Here is a 24,237-nt window from a genome sequence, read left to right as displayed (position 1 = left end):
TCATTACATTCTCATATCCTGCATTTGCTGTTTAACTGGGGAAAAGTTCTCTGAAATACATTTGGATTATAAAAATATCTATGCAAACACTTCAGTTCAAAATCCTAAACATTCTGGGCTTTATTCCACAACTGGAATGCATATAGATATCCTCCCATTGTTTCTTTGTAAATTTTCTTTTCATTCTCTTTTTCTCGATCTTGTCTAACCTCCTCTGGTTGTTTTTTTATAGTTATGCAGTATTTTATATGCACTACTACTTATCCTTTTTTTAAGCAGCTTTTGCTCTAGTCTCAACTAAAAACTCTGTTAGAGATGATCTTTAATTTAACACTCCCTTTTCTCTTTGCCTGATGAAAGAAGACAGCCTATAACCTGCAGTCTAAACTTCTGCTTAGCTTCATCCCATTTTCTTACCTTTCTGTCCTTAATTAGTTGCTCCAAATTCCTTTGCTAACTTATGTATGTGGATGTGCGATTCCAATAAATACTAGATCCCTCTTGTCTATTTTCTATACCCCTACTTGTAGTAATCTCTATTGGTAAAAATTCCTTTCTGCATTATGAATATAATATTCTGCATGGTTGTTGTAATTCAATGAAAATCTTTCTCTAGCCTCATTTCTTGAACCTCACCCCTGTTTCATCCTCCCTTTTCACTTTGATTTCTAACCTGCTATTTATGAGCCTTAACGATTTACCTCTAAAGTAGCCCTTAAATCAGGTAATCCTAGGCTATCTTGTTATATAAGGAGAATCAACTTATCCCACTTAATTCTTGCCCTCCTCCTATTCTAATGCTCTCTGGCCATTCTTGTGGTGTTCTGCTTATGTTATACAAGGCCAAAGAATAAATATTTAAAATAACTGGATGCAGATAAAAAAAAACATATTTGGCTTCCACTGTTCATGCATGGTGTCAAAAGTATTGAAATGATTTATTATAAAAAGTGCAGAAAACAAGCAGTGGTATTCACAATGATAATGCGCAGGAGGAACATAAGTGCATTTTGCACATTCTTTGGTATATCACATGGGACTCCCTAAGAGTGAAGAGTCACTGTCTCATTTTCATGAATAGCTCACAGGAGCAGCTGATGTGTATTAGCATACCAGGCACTGCTGTGCTTGGGACTGGCAGTTAGCTGTGTTTGGCCTGACAGTGCTACAGAGTAAGTGAAGCATAATGTTTGTTAATGTTAACTTGCTAATACAGTTTGCTTACTTTTGTATAAATGTAAATTTACCTATGTCAGAAGTCATAATTCAGTAAAGGTGTTTTAAAAAAAACACTAACGTTGCTCAGCACAGTATACTGAGCAACATACAAGTAGAGAAGGGAGATCGCTGCAATTGTGGCTATTACACCAGTTGACTGTATGCCGTTGGAGTCCCATGCTTTACTCACTATGCGACCCAGCATGTGCAACATTGTTGCTAAGTTTGTGAATTACACGTGAACTCATTAGCACAGGGGCCAAGTGATTGGGATGCAGTGCAGCAAAATCTGTGGTATGTGAATTACTGAGCTTTACTCAGATTAGTGTTCTCCAAATCTCACAGCCACTTTTCTTCCTAATCTTTTTGTACCTTATCACTCCTCCCTGTACTGCACTTATTTCCTGAACTCTTACTTTTCCTCCATCTCTTACACCCTACCGCTAACGACAATTACTCTTCTGTCCATCTATCGTCCTGTTTATTTCCATAACTTCTCCTTTCGTATCTCTCATCATTTTTTAAGCTACATTCTACTTATCTATCTTTAGAGAGTTATAGTTTGATCTTTTCCCTGCAGCTGTCATGCTATAAATACATTAACTGCTGCGGTATGTTATTTCTCTATTCAATAATTAACCAATTTATGTTAATTTTTCTCTTTTTTTTGTGTTAAAATGTTAAGTTCATGTAAAAAAATATATATGATTAATAATATATATTATAATATATAATATATATATTATAATATATTTAAAAAATCATATAAATAAGCTCATGTGGAGAAGTTTTTACCCTGCAATTATAAATGTGCTTCTTGAGTATCTTAAATGTGGAGCTTTTCTCCCTCGGTCTCTGCTGAAAATTGGTTTTGCTCACTCAGAGTTTTTCTGGTCAACAAAAACAAATAAATAAATTATGCAGAGCTTTGTGTGCCTTTCTATGCTCAGTGGCATATATGTTTTATGAAGCTGGTCCAGAATACAAAGCTCATTTTTGTATGAGTTAGGCAAAGATGTAGTGCTTGCTTAAAGTACCTTTACCTTTTGTGATGAAGAAGAAAGGGTTTTAATGTAGTAGAAAGGTTTAGTGATTATTTTGTGCCCTAGCAAAATGTTACACCTGAAAGTGCATATTTTCTCAAAGAAGTGAAAACACTGGGAAGACTATATATGCATAAAAGGGGTAAGCAACCCCTGGCACAAGCCCCAAAGATAGGCACTGAACCCACATTTTGCTTTATTTCACTGGGGAGCCAAGTTAAGAGGCGTATCTTGAAACTTTGATCAGTGACACCATCATCTTATTTTGTTTTGTTTTTTTAACTTTTCAGTAAATATTATTAGTATTTTTAAAACATATTTGCATATCCATATATTACCCCTCCTCCTTTTCTTTAGTCTCTCTGCCTGGTACTTGAACAGCTTGCAAGAGGAGTTCTGATTTCTGTTACTCTACTCAGAAATGATTGCTTACCAGAACTTGTGAGGAGCTTGTATAAACTAGCTGGAATGTTACAAATCTTTCTTTTTGCATAATTAGCCTGGTAGCCTGGAGAAAAAGAATATGGTGGCTCCCTGTGTGGCAGCGGCCTGTCTGGCTCCTGAGGTCCGTTTTGTGTATTTATGTTAAATTTATTATGTTATATTTGTGTGAACTGTCAATCTGCAGTCCATTGGTGGTTTGTTCTTGACCTGGTCAAGTGTGTGGTGGACTGCAGTGGTGATGTTCATTGTCTTGCTGAATTTTTGCTTTGTTGGGGAATGTTGGACTGATCGTGGAAGTTTGGGCCTACGGTGGCCTCAGTGGCAAGTTTGAACTGAACGCAGAGGGCATAAGCCAGGTTTTTGTGTGCCATGTTCATTTGTAAGGACCAGATTAAATTTGTTGGGTTAGAGGGAATCGGACTGGATATGGGATGCTGCTGGTGGTGTCAAGATGGAACCAATGATGGTATGGATGGTGAGGATGGTGAAAGACTGCTGGACTGGTTGTGGCTGTTTGGGCCTTTGGGCAGTGGCGGTTGCACTGTATGCAGGCAGTGAGGTCCTGACTTTATATGCCAGTTGTTTTTGAATGGGTTTTTGGTATGTGGTGTTGGAGGGACTGGACCAGACTTGAGATGTGGCTGGAGTCGGAAAGGGAGATGGTGGTGGTGTGGTTGGAGGGGATGCTGTAGTCCATGGAATAGTGTATGGTTGAGAAGGCTTTGATGCATTATGTGCCTTGTTTGGCTTGGTCACTATTGTTGTATATGTGTATTTGTTGCTGTGTTTCTGTTGTATATAAGCTTGTTCAGCTGTGCGTTCTTGTGTATGGTCTGAATGACAATAAAGTTACTTTTGACTTTTTGACTAGTTTATCCCAGAGAATTAAAACTGTGGGCTGCTAACTGGATTCCCTTTGTTGATTTGCATTTAATTCCTTCAGTCTCCATTTGTATATTTTTCTGTTCATATCAGTTAATGAGGCAGGTCTTTTAGGTTGTTCCTGAAATAAGGCATTTGTGCATAGTGGGTTGACCTAATTAACAAATTAAAAATAAATGAATAAAAGTGTAGGACTGTCCCAATGGAGCTAAAGCAGGATGGTTGTCTGAGTTGCCAGCGACCCATGTTTGGGAACAGACACAAATATGGTTGGCCAGGATGGCTAGGATGAAGTAACTGATGACCAACTCTCCTGTTACAGGGGGAGGGCTTGGGGAAATTCCATGTCTCAGCAGCTTCTTGTAAAGGCCAGGAGCTGCAAGGGTCATCTCCTAAACTTATAAGGAGTGTCAACAATGTTGTGATATCATTGCACTAGCTGTTCTACATTTATGGGTCTTGACCAGGTGCTATGACAATGATGGCGACTGGCTCAGTACTCATGACTCTTTTGTCAGCTGCTTTGCTCCTTGGGGATGCAAGTGCTGTTGCAGTAGACTTCCCAAGGAATCAAGTGGGTGAAGGATTACATTAAAGGATACCCAGAAAGGGGTCACTGGGGAGTCCATAGTTGGGTGAGGGCAAAGGTAGGGGAAATAACTAAAGGTTGCACAATGCAAAGGGGAGCTATATAAGTAAAAAAAAAAAAAAAACTAAAGTTAAAGTTACAGTATTTCAAAAGAAGGAGAAGGCAGACAAATGAACAAAGTAAATTATTTAAGCAAAGGCAGCACAATAAACACAAAACTGGAAATTATTCTCCATGAACCTAATACTTGATGCAAATGAGGTGTGGCCAGCTTAAGGTAAAATATGTCTGCTACACAAAAAGATTAGACATTTCAAAGCACTGTGCAAAACTTAAAGTGTTAACAAAGTAACTACTGACAACAGAAAAAGTTTAGAAATGCTTTTCTTGTGAGCTCAGTGTTTAATGGCTGAGGACCGGAGGAACAGTAGAATTTATTTTATTTTATTTATTTATTTGTGATTTTGATAACAAGAATATCCAGCTGGGTTGAAGACCATTTTTGTTAGAGTTCTAGGGAGAAAGGCTCCATGACAGTGACTTAGAAACAAACTCACAAGTGGAAAAATACAATGCCATCATAGCAGACAACAAATTCATATTAGTTTCACATAGGACATTCAAAGGTGAAAAGTAAATAAACAAATTCAGGAAGTTAAAAAAGTAGCTTAATTCAGCTAATGATGTACTACAAAGAGACAGAGACGTGCAGTGAAACAACAAAAATATTGGCAGAGACAGTCATACAAGGGAAAAGGTAGATCTGGATATCTTACATTAAGATTACAGCTGTGACTTAATTGTAAGAGGTATAACCAAATTTCAGTGGATGCAAGTTAGGGCTCGGACTATTATTTTGCATAGCGGATTGCAGATGTCCATCATTAAGTCTACACTAGTAATTAGGTAGGCAGTGGCACATGTAAGCTGAGATCATCTATTTACAACTACTAGCTGCAGTCAGCTAGGTCAGCTTCGTTTTTTGTAACACGAAGAGGGATGTGGTATTCTTCCTTAATGGAGAAAGACAGTTCCATAGGGGGCTGACAACATTTTTTTTTTTTTTTGCACAGTGCATCCCTAAATGAATTTTTGACTTCTTGATTTTATAAGAAAGTTGTCCTTTGCTCTGAGATCAAGGGTGGTGTGGAACTTTTCTGTAAAGGAAACAGGGACAGATTGGAGGGGGTTCAGGGGTACAAAAGCTGGAAGGCAGAAGTTGGTAAGTAATACTTCAGCTTATTTTAAAGGCTAGCCATCTTCGTGAAAAGAGGAGATTGAAGTAATGTATCTCAGGTGCTGAGCCAAGTATGCACTTCTCAGATTTGTGGTAAATTTGTTTAGAGTTTTTATTCAGAATAGGGACTGACTACACCCCCAGATGACCAATGTTACACTAGCTGCATGGGAGCTGATGGGACCAGGTGTGGGAGGATGGGAGTAAGAGACTGACACCTACTTATCCATCCTTTGGATGGGCAACATTAAGAGCATGTCAAGCTCCGCACTGCAAACAGTATACTGCCTGGTGGATGCACTCATGTGCCTCCCAAAGGCAGCCATTGCTGAGCTCATAAGGTTGCCACTAGGGAGTGGAAGTTTGCATACATTCACTAGCAGCAGTATGACACTGTACCAGTTTACTTAAGTCTCCTTACTGGCCCTGGATGTGGGCTTGCTTGAGCTCAGGGAAAGTCAGTGTGGTTCTGGTAGATTTGGTGAGCAAGAAGACGAACTGGTGGCAGCTGATGGTCACCTTCAGAGAAGCATGGGGGTAGAAATTTTCAGGATAGGAGACCTGTGAAGACAATGCAAACATAAATTAATCTGGAGAGTAGGAAAGAGGCAACAAAGATAACTTGGGATGTTTAATTACAAAGAATTAAATGCAATAAAGGCTGCCTAGTAGTTGATTACATTTCTTTACTTATGTATTTATTTGATCCTCCCAGAAAAATTCAAGTTGAAAACTAAGTCGAGATGCTTTAATTAGGTTAGATGCAGATCAGGGAAGTGCCACTGACTTTAGTGGTCACTAAAGAATAGAAAAGATTTGCTTTTGCTAGCATTTAGGATACAATGTGAATATAAAATGTGAATCACTGAGCCATTTATAAAGAACATAACATTCAGCTGGTGGATGCTTGCCAACAACTTTATGGTTTTTTTGTTGCTGAGCAAAGTAAGTCAGTGTCATCTGCATACTGAATGAATGATAGCTTGCTGCAGTGATCTGGTAAGGTTTTTCCATACAGGCTGAAGAGTAGAGGGCACAATTATGAGCCCTGCGACATCCATTGTGGCTAATGAAAACCAGTGAGAGTATCTGTCCCCACCTGACTTGACTTGTCCTGTCTTGGATCTAAGATTGAAAGCAGTCCAGATGGTGCTATGAATGCTAGGGCTAGATAGTCACAGTTCTGCATGGTTTATAGGCACAAAGGCCTTGGGCAAGTCCAAGAAGAGCTGTGGTGCTACTTTCGCTTTATTCTTTGTTAAGTTCATTGATAAATTAATTCACTGAGTAGTGCATTATTTACAGAGAAACCTTTGTGGAAACAGGGTTGGGATTCTCCTGAGGATTTTATTGTCTTGGAGGTAGACATCCAGTTGATGTGGCATAATTTTTTTGAGAGATTCTTGCTTACAGTGTTCAGGAGTGCTGTTGGCCTGTAACCTTTTTGCTATATAGATGTGACACCCTTGTAATGGGGTATTATGTAAGCTTCTTTCCATTGGGCAAGAACTGTGCCCTCTTTGATATATCTGTTGAACAAGATGGTAAGGGGACTAGCCAGGGAGAGTGTTGAAAATTATACAAATTTAGGGAGGGGCTATCAGATCGTAATAATTTAGGGGGAAGGCCATATGGTCCTGCAGAACTGGAATCTTTCAAGTGTTACTTCTCAACTTTAAGTAAGCAAACCTCATTCAACTGGAACTGCATTACTGATTTTTAGAGGGCTGCTCCACTACTTAAGGCGTGGAGACTGCACAATGAACCAGCTCACTGAGTACAACATGAATGATTGCAGTATTCCATAGGAATTCACTATCGGTGTGGTTTCTAAGTGTGCATGGGCAGTGATTCCTTTCTTTTGGGAGATTCCTCCCTTCCTGTTTGCGCAGCAGTTGGGTTATTGTATGCAAGTGTGGTGGGCTTGCTCCTTACAAAAACACATTTAATTTTCCTGTTGGGTTCCTCTCTAGATGAGATGTGTTTAGCGAGTTGATTCCTCGCCAGGCTGTAACTCAGGTGAGTCATAGTGAAAGTGCATTTTCAAAGTAATTTCTTAGGATTTCACCCATGTCAAAGTCACAGGCCATTAGAAGATGGAGAGGGGGCATAGTTATTCTTGGCCAAAAGAAGTACTGCCCTCCAGTACTCCTTAGTTAATTCAGTCTTTAAGGTGTTATAGTCAAATAATGTTTTCTTTTGATTTCTGATTAGCCTTTGCACTTGTTTCTTAGTGCCTTACAGAAATCAAATGTGTATGTGCTTTGCAGTGAATATACTTAACCCAAGCTTTGTCACATTCAGCCATGAGAGGTTTCAGAGTGTAAAATATCAAAGGTTGGGAGGCATGCTTAACTTTAAATGCCTTAGCTACTGATACACTGTCAAGGATTCATCTAAATGTTTATAAAATTGAGAAACTGTCTAATCCGAGGTAACTTGATAATAGAAGTATGTCCGATGCCTCTTAAAAACTGGTTTAGTGAGGCTAAGTCTGTGTTATTTATTTATTTACACATTTTATTGAAAGATATGTGGTTGTTGGGTACTTTACTTTGTTGGCAGACAACATGCTTTTGGTGATGGTCACTTACCAAGTCTGCCAGGGTTCTCTTAGTTTAAAGCTAGATGGATGAGAAACAAGTATACATTCTCAGTTTGACTTATTTATAATGTTGGTTTGGAATTAAATTAGCAGGTTGAGACTGTGTAACTGGTGTAAGTCAAGGGAAGATGAGATGGACCACTCAGTGTTAATATTCCTGGTTCATATAATGTCAGTCAGAATGTGTATTGTTGAGTAGCCAGAACAGAACATCTTCCAGTGTACGTACAAGCTGTTTTGGTGTTATGTAGAGTCCAAGTAGTTTTACAACATTTATATGCACCAAATAAGACACTTATGTTCTCATATTTCCTCTGTTCAAGGTAGGAGCATTTTTTTTGCTAGTGTCAGCTGACCATTGTAGTGCATGATAGAAGACTCTCAAGCCATAAGGGCAGTAGCAGTATCAGCTTCCATATATCCATTGGAATTGTGCAGGTGTTCAAAATGATTGAAATATTTGAGAGAAGAGGATTGACAGTGTGTTAAATAATAGTGAATAAAAATAAAGTGTATTTTACTTGTTCTCAGGGCTGGAGTGTGGAGTCTAGAGTGAGGTAAGTTACACCCTCTGTCATCCTAGCAGTCAACAAAATATGGGCAGGGCAGTGGTGAACAAAAGCTTTGGGGTTACTTGTTTGCTGTGGCTGACCATGTAAGTCTTTCAACTATGTCCCTTGTTTCACTTCATATTTTTGGTCTGTTCCTCATAAATTTTGTGGCTTTCTGGCAAATCTTTGAAGGCAGCAGACAGTCACTAAATGACAACTTTTCAGTTTTAGACTTCATATCCATCAGAAAATGCATCAGTTTGCAAAATATATTATCTTAACAAGCTTTTAAGTATGCAATAGCAATATTTATAATCTGTTAGATGTTAAGTATGTACAGACAGTCAACAAAATGGTTATAACAGCTAGGTAGTGTGAGTTGGGGCTGTCTGTGGATGAACAAAAATACCTTCTTGTTTGTTCAGTTTAACTAGTCTGGCTTTGCAGGGCTAGTGTGCATTTTGGAATAATTTACAATAGCTTTGTGTGAAACAAGCTTGAAATATAGTACTGTACTTTTTTAATACAAAGCAGACATCTGAGGTATACACTGTCAGTTTGGCTATAACGGATGAGTATGTTGGCTGTCAGTGCATGAAGATGATTAACCCTGCTGTCATCATCAAGTTAAACAGCAGGCATTAGACTGGTTTTGCAGGACTAATGTGCATTTGTGTAAAGCAAGTTGGAATGTTTTGCTATGGTCATTTTTTTTACCACAATCAGACATCTGCAGTGTATACAGTCAATGAATGGTGTAATTGATGGATACACAGGTACTCTGTTGAGGAAAGTGACTAACCCCTGCTGTAGTTTGATCACTGTTAACCGTTTACAAATATGGAATGGCAATAGCACTGTCACACAATTCATCTTATTTGCAACACTCAATGTAAAATTATTATTGCGATGCCTTTTGCTTGCTTGTGCATGTCTTTGTGTGTGAGTATATGAGAATAACAAATATTTTCAATTTCCATTACATTCAGACAGTGGGTGTTTGTAAAAAGCAACAGTTCATTGACCCAGTGAGTAGCATTAACATCTCACAGTTCTTGTCTGTTTGACTCTGTTATTGTCTGTGACTTCTGTGTAATCTGGATGTCTTCAATCACTTTGTGGGTTTTATTCAGGTAATGTGTGCGTGTCTGTGTGTGTGTGTGTGTGTGTGTGTGTGTGTGTGTGTGTGTGTGTGTGTGTGTGTGTGTGTGAAAAATATCACACATTTTTATCTGTGGGCATATATATGCATATGTATGTGTGTGACTACATATATATGTTTATATACATACGTATATATTTTATATATATATATATATATATATATATATATATATATATATACGCATGCATACATACATATATGTGTGTGTCTGTGTGTATAAAATGTCTGTGTAGCAGTAAAAAAAAGTAACCACAAGTATTATCTTTCAAAAATAAGGCATAAAATGCTTTACAGAACATCTAGACCCTGAGAGCATCTCATGGTCTGGTAGTCTCCAGACTTCAGTATGTATCCCAAAATGAATCCGAAAACATTCTCCTATCCCAAAACATTTTCTCTCAGCTGTTATTAATCCTCCATTTCCTGCTTTTCTCTCTCTGTCTACCAAGTTAATTTCCAAATATATTTCATAGCTCTTTATATTATACTGCTAGTAATTAATGGTACCGTATTTAAATTTTGTATATTTGTTGATTACACATATACCTCTGTTTGCTATATTCTTTATGTAATGCTGTAATTTTTCTAGAGATTTCTCCACAGACCTCTGTTCAAAAGTGGTAGCTTTCTGCGCCCAGCTGGGCTATCCTGGTAAACAAATGCAATGAGTAAATAAATAAATGGATTTTAACACAGGCTTAGTAGAGTCCCCTGTCATGGACTGCACCTTGTCTGAAACTGGCCCTGCTAAAGACTGTGAAAGAAGGTCACTGTAGCTTGGGTGGCTTCTGGGGACAGTGCCATCATTATTTGTTTAAGTTTCCTCACAACCAAACCTCAGAGGTATCTTGAGAAGATTGTTATAGTTTGCGTGGGGCCTGGACAGAGACCAACTTAGAAGGCGGTTTCCCTTTGGGGGTAGGGGTGATGAGGCATGCAAGACTGCTAGATTTTCATAGTGAAAAACAAGCTATTCCACTACTTAGAAGAACTTTAACTAACTTGGGTAACCAAACATCTCACTCAGGCATGCCTTGAAATGACTGGTACTGTGCAATGGATAGTTATGTACTTCTACTATCACAGTCACATCATAGTCATATGCAAAATGTTATACTTGTTAAATGTGTTTTCTAAAGTGTTGCCAGAAACACGTTCTTATTAAAAAAATGCAATTAACTTTGAGTTGTTATCTAGTGTATTAATGTAGCCATTTTATTAACTCGATCAACATATCACAGACATCTAAGGTGTACCTAGTCAAAAAGTGAAGATACAGGCAGTCTATGGAATTCTTTAATTGTAATCAAATGACAGAAGGGGTTGGTAATCTGGCTCTGTCTTGGCAGGTGTAGTGTGTATGCATGTAACAAGATGAAAATGTGTTACAATTGTCATTGTACTTTTAAGTAGCTGAGGTATACATAGTCAAAATGGCTGTAATTGGTGGATGCAGAGGCAGTTTCAAATTAAAGTGACAGACCCCCTGCAGATGAAATATTCATCAAATGTCCAGTGAGGAGAGGTGCCAGAAGGTTAAAGAAGTGTTCTAAAATTAACTATAGTGCATGAAAACCCCATGGATTCTGGGGCATAATGCCCCCTAGACTGCTAGCATTATTTCCTGATTTCCCACAGGTTGTTTTCAACTTGCTATATTTTTTTCTGAATATTTATAGTTCACCTGCACAGCTTTACTTTTTTCACAGCACTATTCAGAACCTGATGCAGGATACTTAAAAGGTGGCTTTCTTTTTCAAGGGTAGAGTCAGTTTTATCAGAAAATATGGTGCAGACACATGATTGAAGTTTGTTGGTGGCATCATACTATCAAGGAGCATAAATATTTGAAATACAATACGGTTCTCATTATTTCTTTCATACTCATCCCACTCCAATATCAGAGAGGTACATAAAAGGTGGCTGTCCTTTGGGGGAAGCAGTAAGAAGTCATGCTATGTATATACATTTGACAGCAACTAATTGAAATGTATTATTGCGGCCATTTGTTGTTTCATCCCAGTCTATCATCAGAAGGATACAAATTATATTATTTTAAAAGACATCAGGTGTGTTGATATGATTTTATTTTGAAAAGCGGATTTAATTTTGGTATTCAATAATTAATCTGTTTACAATACTTAGACATTATAAAAATATATAGTTCAATTTAGTCATGTACATGCATCATTATAACTTTGCAACTTAACAATTTTCATATTCATAGTTCAATGCCATTCCTTTATTCTTTCTAATTACGTGGCTTTATGCTTCTTGAGCATCTGTCTAAACCTTCCCAGTACTTACATATCTTTAAAACATCACAAACTTTGACCATGATTTAAACACGATTCACTCTTTCACTTTAATCCCATTAACCACCCCAGTTCTTAGATATCTTTACCTTATATATCCCTTTTTATTTCTACTATAACACGTTGTTTCCTACAACTGTATCTTAATTTCCTTATCTCCTTGTTTCTGTTCACCATATCCCTTTAATTGTGAATGCTCTGCTCCCTAAAACTCTCAATCAGTAAACAGTCAGACACGCATGTTAAATTGCCCTGTGATAATTTAGTGCTGAAAATATTACCTAACCTGTCCCTGTTACGTCTTTCTTTTATACATCCCCTATATCTACCTTTGTCTTTTTTATAGTGTACTATTTAAACTGGTATTTAAATCTCATGCATTTTTCATTATTCAGTTATATATTTAAGCAAACAAAAAAAAATTTATGATTACTTAGTCCTAAGAGTATAGTTTTGTCAACAAATAATATCTGAGTCAGATAACTGATAACGGTCTACACCATTTCATTGGCTTTTATACTTATTTCTCTAGTCTGAATCTTGCTCATACTTTAAGTAAGACATTAACTTGTTCACCCATCATCATGGCCAGCAGCAGGAGATATGCCATTTCTTTTTATCACAGTTATTTATTTATACTACTTTCATGGCCATCTTGTCCAGACAGATTAAGCCCAGTAAGCAATGCTAGCATAACTCCTGTACACCTCGAACATTATACGTATCGCATAACCATTTTCTCACTCATTTCTGATAAAATGTACACATTTAACCAGTCTGTATCATGCCTCTGCTTTGACTGAGAGATCATCTTATCCACCTATTAGGCTAATCAACAGGGAACAAGGGTCCTAATTTCACTTCTAGAATTCTAAATTTTGTGAGCATCCAACATAACCTCCTGCTGAGTTAACTAACTCATAGTCAGCATGACTACTGTATGTCTTATTCATGGTATATATCCTGCATGCTTATTACCTTCAGCACAGTGTGCTGTTTGGGACTAAGCAACACTCCTCCATTGAAGGAAGCAAATCATTCATTTCATTTCATTTATGAGTTCTTGGATCATCCTTAAAATATCTAACATCCATCAGTTAACTGTCCTCCTAGTTTCTCCACAAAATAGTTATATCCAGCTTTTCATCTTACCCATTTAAACAGAGTTTAAGCAACATACTATAGCCATCTCTTAAAAATCAAACATTTTGTTTTTAACTCAATCTACACTTAAGTAAAAAATACATTTGCACATATGCAGTAGTGTTTAACAACCTCCTCATTACTTATAGTCATATATTGCTGGTCTAACACCTCTACTGTATGAGTAACTTAACTGGTTTAAAGCAGCTGAAAGCACTCCTGCGCTACCAGGCTATAACTCATTCCACACCTTTCGGCCCCAGAACATGGACCGAAGCTCCAAAGGCAGTGGTCTCTCCATATTTATAAAGGATATGCACACCTGCAGACTAGTAGCCCACCATAATGCATAACACATCTGAGATACTTTAGGTACAACTAACATTGGGTAAGACGGCAATTCAGTTTGTAGCCTGCTACAGGTCCTCAACCATATCCCAAGACTCTCACTCCACGTTCCTAAGCACCCTGGAAACTATTAGGGTAAAACCCAACACACTCATACTAGGTGACTTCAACTACCCCTCCATCAACTGGGAAAACTACTCGTGCACCAATATGCTGGCCCAACGCTTCCTGGAATTCATCAAGTCCAATGCCTTGGACCAGCTCATTCTTACCCCCTCTAGAGGAAGCAACATCCTTGACCTGGTTATTACTAACATGGGCAACCATTGCTCCACGCCAATAGTCAATTCCTCCCTGGTTAGATCCAACCACAAACTAATCACCATGGAAATCCACATCTCAACCACACCCTCTGCAAAGGTAACCACCATGAAAAACTTCTCCAAAGCTGACTTTGGGCTCCTAAAAACATAGGTGGCTAACTTCACAGCACCCATGTCAATGGAAAATAGATGCATGACTGCCAAATCATACACCAATGCACTGTGCGAACATGTACATAAATGTATGGAACTAGCCATACCCAACAGAACCAAGATGCTCTCCTCCAAAAAAAGGAAGCCAATCTGGTGGTCCCCTGCCATTAATAAACTCTACAACAGAAGGATGAAACTGTTGCAGAAAAAGATGAAGTCCCAAGACTAGAAAAACTCCCTTATTAGCTTCAACAAAAAGGTGAGATACGTCATCAAAACCTCTAAAGCTAGCTATGAAGGCAGAATTGCAGCTATAGTTATATCAAAAATCTACATGGCAATACCCAGATTTGCTCTGAGTTTCTGCACAATGTTACCTCCTATACTGAGCCAACCGATATTGTCAACATATTGGCCGACAGATTCAGTGCCAACTTTACCCCTCCCCCTCAAGGACCAATCACAATACTGGAGGAATGCCGGGCACCCAGCATTACTGCAGCACAGGTTAAAGCTGCATTATCCAAGGCCAAGAATACAGCTTCCATGGGAACTGACAATCTCCCTGAATGTGTTCTACATGTACTACAAAGTGAACTGGCACCACATCTTTGTGCCCTGTTCAATCACAGCCTCACCTCAGGCTTTGTCCCTACTGAATGGCACAGTGCTACAGTCATCCCTCTCCATTAAGGGGCAGTGAGACCTTGGGAATTATCACCCCATTAGCCTGACGAGTCTGATATGTAAGGGTATGGAGCACATCATCATGGATATAGGGAAACTCCAAACTCTAGATCCCACTCAATTTGGTGTTGTGAAAGGTAGATCATGTCCGCTCAACCTAGTTGACTTCTTTGAGTCCGTTACCAGAGCTGTGGATGAAGGCAAGGCAGTTCATACAGCCTACCTCGATCTGGCCAAGGCCTTTGATACCATTCCCCACTCAGGAATTATTGATAAACTCACCAAACTAGGCATCAACCCCTATATCACTAGAAGGGTTGCAAATTGGCTCACAGATTGAACTCACAGTGTGAAAGTAGCAGACTCCAAGTCAGACTGTTGACCAGTCATGAGTGGAGTCCCACAGGGATCCGCCCTGGGTCCCCTCCTGTTTGGCATCTACTTCTCAGAAGTCCAGGCCAACACGGCAGGACTCTGGCTGACCAAGTTTGCAGATGACTGCAAGCTGGGAGCCATTATTAACTCCCTAAATGATGTAGACATTCTACAAAAAGGCCTCACTGAGACCAATGACTGCTGTTGAAACCATGGCTTTAAGTTTAATGCCAAAAAATGCATCATCATCCCCTTTGGGAAAAACTCAGTTCACACTAATTACCACATTGATGGGAGCCCACTGAACACTGAAGGCATTATAAGAGATCTGGCGACACAGGTTGACTGCAACCTCTCCTTCAACCACCACATTGCTACTGTGGTCAGAAAGTCCTTCTATGTGGTACATCTCATTACCAAGGGTTTTGCATCCAGGAAGAAAGAGGTCATCATCTCTCTCTACTCTTCCCTCATTAGGCCAATCATCGAGTATAATGCCCTATTTGGCATGTACCTCACTAGACACATGCAACAGCTGGAAAAGCCACAAAAGTATCTCACAGAGAGGATCCTAGGCCTTAAACACATGTCCTGTATGGACAGATTCAAAAAACTTCAGCTGCTGTCTGTCTCATATCGTCTACTAAGAGGCAATCTCTGCCTGGCTTACAAAGCCATGTCTGACCCAGCTCTGTTAGAAATGCTACATCTAAAGAAATCCCAGTCCCTCCGCACCACATGCTCCAGAGACCTCAACCTCATTACCACAATCAACAGAACATGCTCGAGGGACAGGTTCATAACCCAGAGACTGCCCATGCTCTGGAATAGCCTTCCCATACATGTCAAGCAAAGCACCTCACTGGCCCTCTTCAAGAGAAATCTTGATGAGTGGATGGGAAATAGAAAGTTCACCCCAGGGATCACTCCAGTGTTTCTACTTGATAGAGGCACTGGGAACTAACGTTGGGCACTTCTATGGGCTAGGCTTGTAAAGGCTCCATGGCCATTACCCTAGTACACACCTATGAACATATCCTCAGATTTAGAATCAATTTTTTTCTTCATCTGTTATTTCTTTATTTTTATTTATTTATTTGTTAACCGGGAAAGTCCGACTTGGAATGAGCCAATTTTCAGCAGAGGCCCAGGGAGAAATGCTCCAGATGTATGTCTTTGTGATATGGGAGGAAATCAGAGCACCCAGAGGAAACCCACATGAATGCAGGAAGGACATGCAGACTCCACACAAAAGGCACCCAGCAGAGAATCGAACAAGAGAACTTCTTGCTGTGAGGTGACAGTGCTAACCACTGCGCCGTCTATTTATTGTCTGCATTGTCCCCAAAGTTTCAGTCAAGTATCATTTCAGCATATGCAGTCTTCATGTAGAAAAAGAAAATTTAAGTCTTCTATTTATTACATAACACAAAAATTTCCCTTATAGTTTTGTAATTTCTATTACTTATTACTTCACCAAGTAATAAAGCTCACTAGCTGCAAATCCTGATTAATAAAAAAAGAAAGCTAACTTTTTAAACATTAGACTTGACTTACCTATTTTAAAAATGTCACCCTAAGTTTTGCAATATGTATTTTTACTGCTTTCCTTGGCTATAACACTCTGTGGTGTGCTTTTCGATAATTCCATCGTAGTCCTTCTAGGTGTAAATGACGTGAGATGTACCTCTCTGGACTGCATAAAATGAGACATTATGGAGCTTTCAGACTATGGGATTCAGGCTGGTATGAGTCTAGCACTGAGCAGCATACTACCTTCACCTAGGATGATTCCACAATATGAATAAAAAATGACTGATTTCAATAACTGTCTGTCTTGCTGGTGTCATTCCAAGAGGATCCAATGTTTGTCAGCTTGGGAGGACATGAATAACAGATCATGTTGCTTTGCCAAAGATAGTCTTCACCTTTCCCTCTAAACTTTAGAATATTGGCTAAAACTTTATCCACCCCAGAGTGCCTTGTTTGGGCAATGCCAACTTGACAAACATACCGATATGCCAGGACCCTAAATAAAAAAAAAAAATACACTCCCTCCAGGCCTTCCTCACACTCAAGAATATATACATCTGTGCAGTTACTGAGACATTGTTTAAAGCAGCAGAGAGTACACCAACGGTGCAAGGTTTCAGTGCCTTCCACACTTTTAGACCAGAAGTTGTACAGACAAGAGCTAAAGGTGGAGATGTCTCAATACACATCAGTAACAAGCATAACTCTAGGATGGTTAAACAGGATGGCATGCTGGAGTTCCAGCTCATGTAGATCACCATAGACAAAATCCAGTACCATATCCTAGCCAGCTATAGGTCACCTTCTTTGTTCCAAGAAACTCACAATGCATACTTGAACCTACCAGAGACACTTACTATGGAAACTAACATGTTACTCATGGAAGACTTTAATTATACCTTTATAGACTGAGACATGTTGGAGAGACAGATATATGTCTCAGGGAATTCCCATTCTCTGGAATAGATTACCCATCTGTGTGAAGCTGAGTTCCTCACTGTCCCTATTTAAATGCAACTTGTATAGATGGATGGGTAATTGGAAATGCTCACCTGGTCTGGCGCCTATGTTTCTTAGGGACAGAGACAGTCAGTAAATCATCCCCTATATAAATCAAATTTGTGAGTTACATTTGGGTTGCGCAGCTAGGATAATAAGGGCTCTGTGAACATTCTCATACAGGTAATACCTGTATTTAAACATTTTTTAAGAAATATTGGATTCATTCTGTCATATAGTAAACAAATGCTTAGTCGTGTAGTTAATATGTCATCACATTTTAGTACAAGCCTGATATTAACTCTGTCATATGAATAACACCTTATTATATTCTATGACATTCAAAACATTTGAAGTGAGTGTTTCATAATTCTTCACTCGTGATTACAACATTGCTTAATCATATGGTCACATGGTAATACTTCACTAAATTCTATTTTAAAGCTGGTGTTAACCTTATCATAAAATATGCTGAAGTGCTAATTATACAAAATTTGAAAAGTTTCAAAAAGTGTTACAGTTATTCAGTTATATGGTTCCACTTCAGCATAGTCCAGTTCAAACCTAAACTAATATTTTTTATGCTACTGATGCTTCACTGCCTAGTAGATTATCTAAACTAGGCCAATATATTGTATTTCAAAACTTATTTAATACAGGCCCTTGCTTAAACATGCTCTTGTTGCAGCTTTATCTATAGCATAAAAAAAGTATTTACTTACTAGGCACCTATGCCAAAATATCCTATTTCTGTTGGCATACTGGGTAAGCGTTCTGGCAAACCTGAGTGATGTATTGCTCAAAATTCCTGTTGCATAGTCACTGTATATTCAAGAAGAGCTGGCATATCTATGAAGTCATTTTGTTACAGGGATTGTGCACATGAACAGTTATCTTTTCTGTATTAACTCCACTTTCTCTTCACTCTTTTCCTCTATTTTTCCAGCAGTATCAATGTCGTACAGTCTAATAATTCCTATATCCTCTTGCTTAACATGTAATGTCATAAGTGCCGATGGCAATTCCTTAACCTTCGCTGTCGCTTCATTATGGTTTTCAAAAATCAGTTCATCAGTTGCCAGAACGCTTTCACAGTAATGAAAAATGTCTGTTTATATATCAGCCTTATTTTCTTGTGCTTTTTTAATTGTTTCCACAAATCACAGGCAATATTTCAAAATCATATTAAAACGATCATACTCAATATATACTGATTATCTAGCCATGGATGACACTCTATCAAGTTGCCACAATTACTAAAAAAAAAAATCACTCTTTTTTTGTTGCATGTTAAAACTCAGTCATTGTAGGTCTAGGCTTCCTGCTTTTAACATCTAACTCTGGTGTTGGCAAATGCTTGACCATTACAGCATTACAGCCCCTAGTGAATCTTTGGAAAAATCTGTCCATTCTACCATCTTGGTTTTCAAATGGTCCATAAAATCCATCCATTCTCATTTTCCAGAATTCCATACAGTCTCAAATTTTATCTAATTGCCATATCTTCCAGTCCAGTCAGTTGTCCTGCCTGCTTAATTTGCTTTACAGCTTCTGCTACCTTTCCTTGTATCTGTAATTGACATTTAGCAGGTCCCATAGCATTTTGCTGACCATGTAAAAATGCAGCATCCTCCTCCATTCTAACTACTTCTAAATGTTTCACATATGCTGTAAACAATTCTTTTAAGTTACAGATTTCAGTTCATATCCCTAAACTTTTTGTCATCTTCAAGACATTATGCCTTTTCTGTGATGTTTAATTGATGATTACAAAGCAGCATGGCCACATTGAGTCACCTCTTGATTCACTCAACTGCTGGATTGCTCATTTTCAGCTGTGCAATCCATTTTTCCATCATCAGTCAGTAAATGACAATTTCACTGTTATTTACACCAAGAATTGCATCAGGTACAATGGAGTTCATTTTTATATGGACGGAATGATTATTCCAGCATCACAGGAGGTCCACTATGTACGGACAGGATGGTTATTCCAACAGTTCAGTGCAGAGGTTATGTGAAGGTCATTTGGATTTCTCAAGCTGTTGTAAGCAGATGAGATGTGTTTTTGGTGGTCAGGCATCAATAAGGTTCTCAGGAATATAGTAAGGCCATGTGAATTCTGCATTGGTAATAAACCGGCACAAAGGTGGGAACCTTTAGTTACTACATGCATACTAATTTTTCTTCACATTTTGCTGCTCCTGCCTGACCCCCCCCCCCCAGTCAATCAACCATTTCTTCTCCATTACCTGGATGATAGCCAAATGGTAACGACCATCATTAAGTGAGCCATCAGAGTGGTTCAGGTTTTGTGCCTTTAAACCCAACTCCTACCTGTGCCCACCCTTTAAAAGTCTGTGGCCAGGATGTGCAGTGGGTATCAGTGTTGCATCACCCATCATTTGCAGAAGGGATGCCATTCTCCAACAGAAGGCCCCACATGGCAGTTTTCTTGGTCTCCATCAGAAAAATCCAGCCAATATGCATGTGCTCCTGGGCACGTTTAGTCACCCCAAGATGGACATACCCATACTACCTTGCTTGTGTCATAAAGCACCTGATCTGCTAATTGAATCAGGTCACATATGATACAGGAGAGACTTGTGCAGCTATTAGAAAAATAGTCTTGGTCAACATATTCACAAAACAAACCTAGAAATTGCTTATTTGTCAAATATGGCAAATCTGCAATTCATGGACTGTTTCAGCATTGTGTTAGTTAACAGGAAACGCCTAACAAAATTGTTAAGGAATCTTGTGACCTCTGTATTCTTGCATCCATATGAACCCTGTCTCCAGACATTTTACTGTAACTGATTCTCAGACTGTATATATGATACGTGTACATGTCTTACATTTTGGTTATCTTTGTATATAAATTTTATGAATAACAAAATTGTAGTCTGACAATGCATGACAATGACTGTATTTTACTTATAGCTGCTTCAGTGGACTTAAACACACATAACTACTGCTGTTGCTATGCATATTTTTCATTAAGCTTTTCTCCAGAGTACTCCATTGAGAGTGGATTATACCCAGCCAGACTATCACAGTCAGCAAACAAAATAAATGACATATACTTCATGTCTAGTGAATCTGCAGAGTTTAAAATGAAGTATGCTGTTTGGCATAGAATTTCTATCCAAGAGGGTAGTTAAGGAAACCAAGAAAATTATGAAGCAAGCAGATCCACAGGTAGAGTTAAGTTTCCAAGATGCTGCTGTAACAGCTGTTGGGCATTGTCTAGCACAAGTGATGATTGGAGGACAGACAAGAACTAAATAAATAGTGCTGTAAGTCAAATGACAACCTCTGTCTATTGACTATGGGATTGTTGCAGAGAGGTATTAGAAAGCATACTGTTTCTTCTACACTCACAGACTTGCAGTTCATGGTTTGCCACAGGTGTATCACAAAGTGTTATCAAAACAGACGTGGAGAATGGTGAAAGCTGCTAGCTTATTTTCTGAAGAAGACCCCCAAGCCATGATCATACAAATGGAGAGACAGTATGGTCATTCTGAGATATCAGACATATACAAATGAGTGTGTCGACCCATGAGTATAGAGTGATAAGAGAACTTCAGGAGACTGAGTGTGCTTCAGAGGTAACCGTGGTTCCTGTCACTGTCTAGCATCATGTTGCTCCAGTAGCAGAGAGTGGCCTTTGGGTTAGGTGACACCTGCCTGGAAAAAGATCCCAAGCAGTTAGAGCAGTTGTCTGAAATGTTCTAGTACCTTTGTGTAGGAACAGTCTTACTCCCCAACAGCAGAATAATCTCTAAGCAGTAGTTGGAAGGAGGACCATATTTGCCAAAGTTTTTATGTCAGGTATGTGGAGTTCATGTTTCATGGACATCTATATTGCAAATGAATACATGGAATAAAATACAGAAATGTTTAATGTCTATAAAAAGAACCAGTTATATTTTATATAAAAAGAGGGAGGATGTGGTGAGAAGTGACTAGATATGTAATAGCAAGTACTGAGGGGTTTGACCTTGCCATAAAAGTCAGGGATTAAAGTTACATTTAGGTGTTTTTTAACCTGCTAGTGCAAACATGACTCTGTCTGTTTGGATGTGTACGCTATGCTTACAGTATTCAAGGCCAAATATAGACATGGCTCACATTATTTATGGCATGTACTGCCGCCAGCAGTTAAATTATTGCTGAAAATGGTGACTGCCAAAATTAATGTCAGAAGGACTGAAGAAATTAAACCAGATATAAAATCATGGTTGGCCTGTGTTGAAAGCATGGAAGCAGTTCCTGACAATAAATATATATATATATATATATAGATATATATATATATATATATATATATATATATATATATATATATATATATATATATATATATATACACACACAGTGTTGAGGATGGAAAACAGCAGCTTAACTTAACCTGATGGGATCCTCTAAGTATGGGTTGACAACATTTTGTTCCTGCCACAGAATTTAAGAGACAAATCATTTAGTCAGATTATAAAGATCCTTAAGAATCCTTTGAGCTAAAGCCATTGCTGACTGCAGAGTGCTTTTGCTTCCAGCACGCAACCAGAAAGTACATGAAACCACATCCCAATACACAGAAAAACTAATGCCATATCCATCAATTTGAACGTTTAGAATGTATTGGGATGAAGTAGTGCTAAACTGTTTTGTAACTGAGATTCTGAATTATGTTTCTCAGGGGAGAATTTTTTTAGAGGCCAGTTTGATACATGTTGAGATATAGGAAATCTGTTTTAGCATATAAAGTAAAGCATAGACAGAAGCATGCAGCAGTTTCACAAAATTGAGAGCCCTGCTACAGCTGTACACAAAGACATGAATGAAGCCCTCTTCTCACACAGGTGTTGTTAGATGTTTTCATCATTGTGACAGTAACTACATAACTTGATGGATTAATTTAACAATGCTACAGAAAAGAAGGGCCATAATAAAAAAAAAAAAAACGTTACTTCAAAAGATAGCCTTGACAAACTATTAAGCAAACACGTGAACAGACTAAGTATGTGGAGGATGAAGAAATAGCAGTATTTACACTGAGATACATTAGTAATAGGCCTCTGTCTAAAACTTAGTGAAAGATAAGGAAACAGTGATGGGAAATGTTCACAGCTGTTGTATGAATAACGTCAACTGCTACAAATAAATAAATAAAAAAATTGTGAGGCTTTTGTCATGAAAGAAGCCACAGTCAAGAAAATGAACATACCTGAAAAAGAAAATTTAATTCACTAAGCAGTCAGTGAGGTACACCAGTAATTCATGTGTAGAAGATCATATCTCAGGTCTCCCACAAAAATAGTCTATGCTCAGTGGGACTAAAATCAACAACAATAAATAAATTCTATTGTATATAAGCATTGCAAGCTTACCATAAGCCAAGCTGCCAACAACATACCTTACCTATGGCCTCATATGGAGGAGCTAATGTCACCAGTGAGTGGTGACAGTGTTATTCAGATTTCCCCCTTCACAAGACCAGTTCAGTGGCTCCTCTACCTACACCTGGGGGTGAGATGGGAGCATCCCTAAGCTAGTCAAGAACCCCATGGCCTATCTGTTCCTGCCCAGGTAGCTCAGTTAGCCCTTCAGTTCCCCAATTGGTAAGAGGTGGTAGGGAATGAGCCAACTTGCTGGTCCTGCAGACTGGCCTCCACATCCTCTTGTGCAGCGCACTCTCTGTGCTCATTTAAGTGCTGCCTGCTGCTCTGGATGCCCACTCAGCTGTATATATATGTATATATAAGCAAGCACAGTGCATGTTCACAGACTAGCACTCCATGTGTGCAAAACCTAGAGCTCTTCCTAAGTTTCACCCAAGTGGCAAACCGGTGCTGCACCTCTCCTCTCAGGGTGTTTGAACAGACTATGGCCACTCATTGCCTCCCATGCCAGTTCAATCAGGCAACTGAGAGGCTAAATGATCTTTGGTCATTTGAGCTGTACTTGGGGCTTTATCCTGTTTCATAACTGAAGCTGTGTGTGTTTCAGGTTTTAATTGATTGCACTGTGTTTTTGAGATTTAATCTAGTAGAAGCATATTAGTAAGCCTTGTTTGATGATACATCAAAGAAGTATGTAAACATTGACTCATTATAGATTGTAAGGCTGGCTGATGGCTTATTAGTTAAGATACATTCCTTACAGCTGTATTATAAGTTTATTTATTTATTCATTCATTTGATTCGGTAACTGGGATAGAGCATATTTCAGTCTCAACCCAGACAAATATAAATGACAGCCGACAAGCACCTTAGCAATAACTCATTAGGACTACTTACACCAGATATCAAAATGAACCCCTTTTGCACTTATTGTATTGTATGATGCACTGGAATATAAAATAGGAGCAGTATAAACATATAGTACCTTTCATAGAAGAATGACTGATTCTCAATTATCACATAGCATGTCACCAAGTGAATGAAAGTATACACAAATTGTAGATAAAAGTCTGACTAATACTTATTTGAAAGATCTTTAAACTAATAACTGATCACAAATCATTAATTATCATTGCCTCATTCTTTCTAAAGTAAACTTCCATCAACTGAGAACTACAATTAGCACACAATTGTATTTATTTTCATTTCTTCAGGGCAT

The sequence above is a fragment of the Protopterus annectens genome, chromosome 13.part0, assembly GCF_019279795.1.
Source record: "Protopterus annectens isolate FY-2018-M chromosome 13.part0, PAN1.0, whole genome shotgun sequence".
NCBI classification, from domain to species: Eukaryota; Metazoa; Chordata; order Ceratodontiformes; family Protopteridae; genus Protopterus; species Protopterus annectens.
This window is presented reverse-complemented; position numbering follows the sequence as displayed.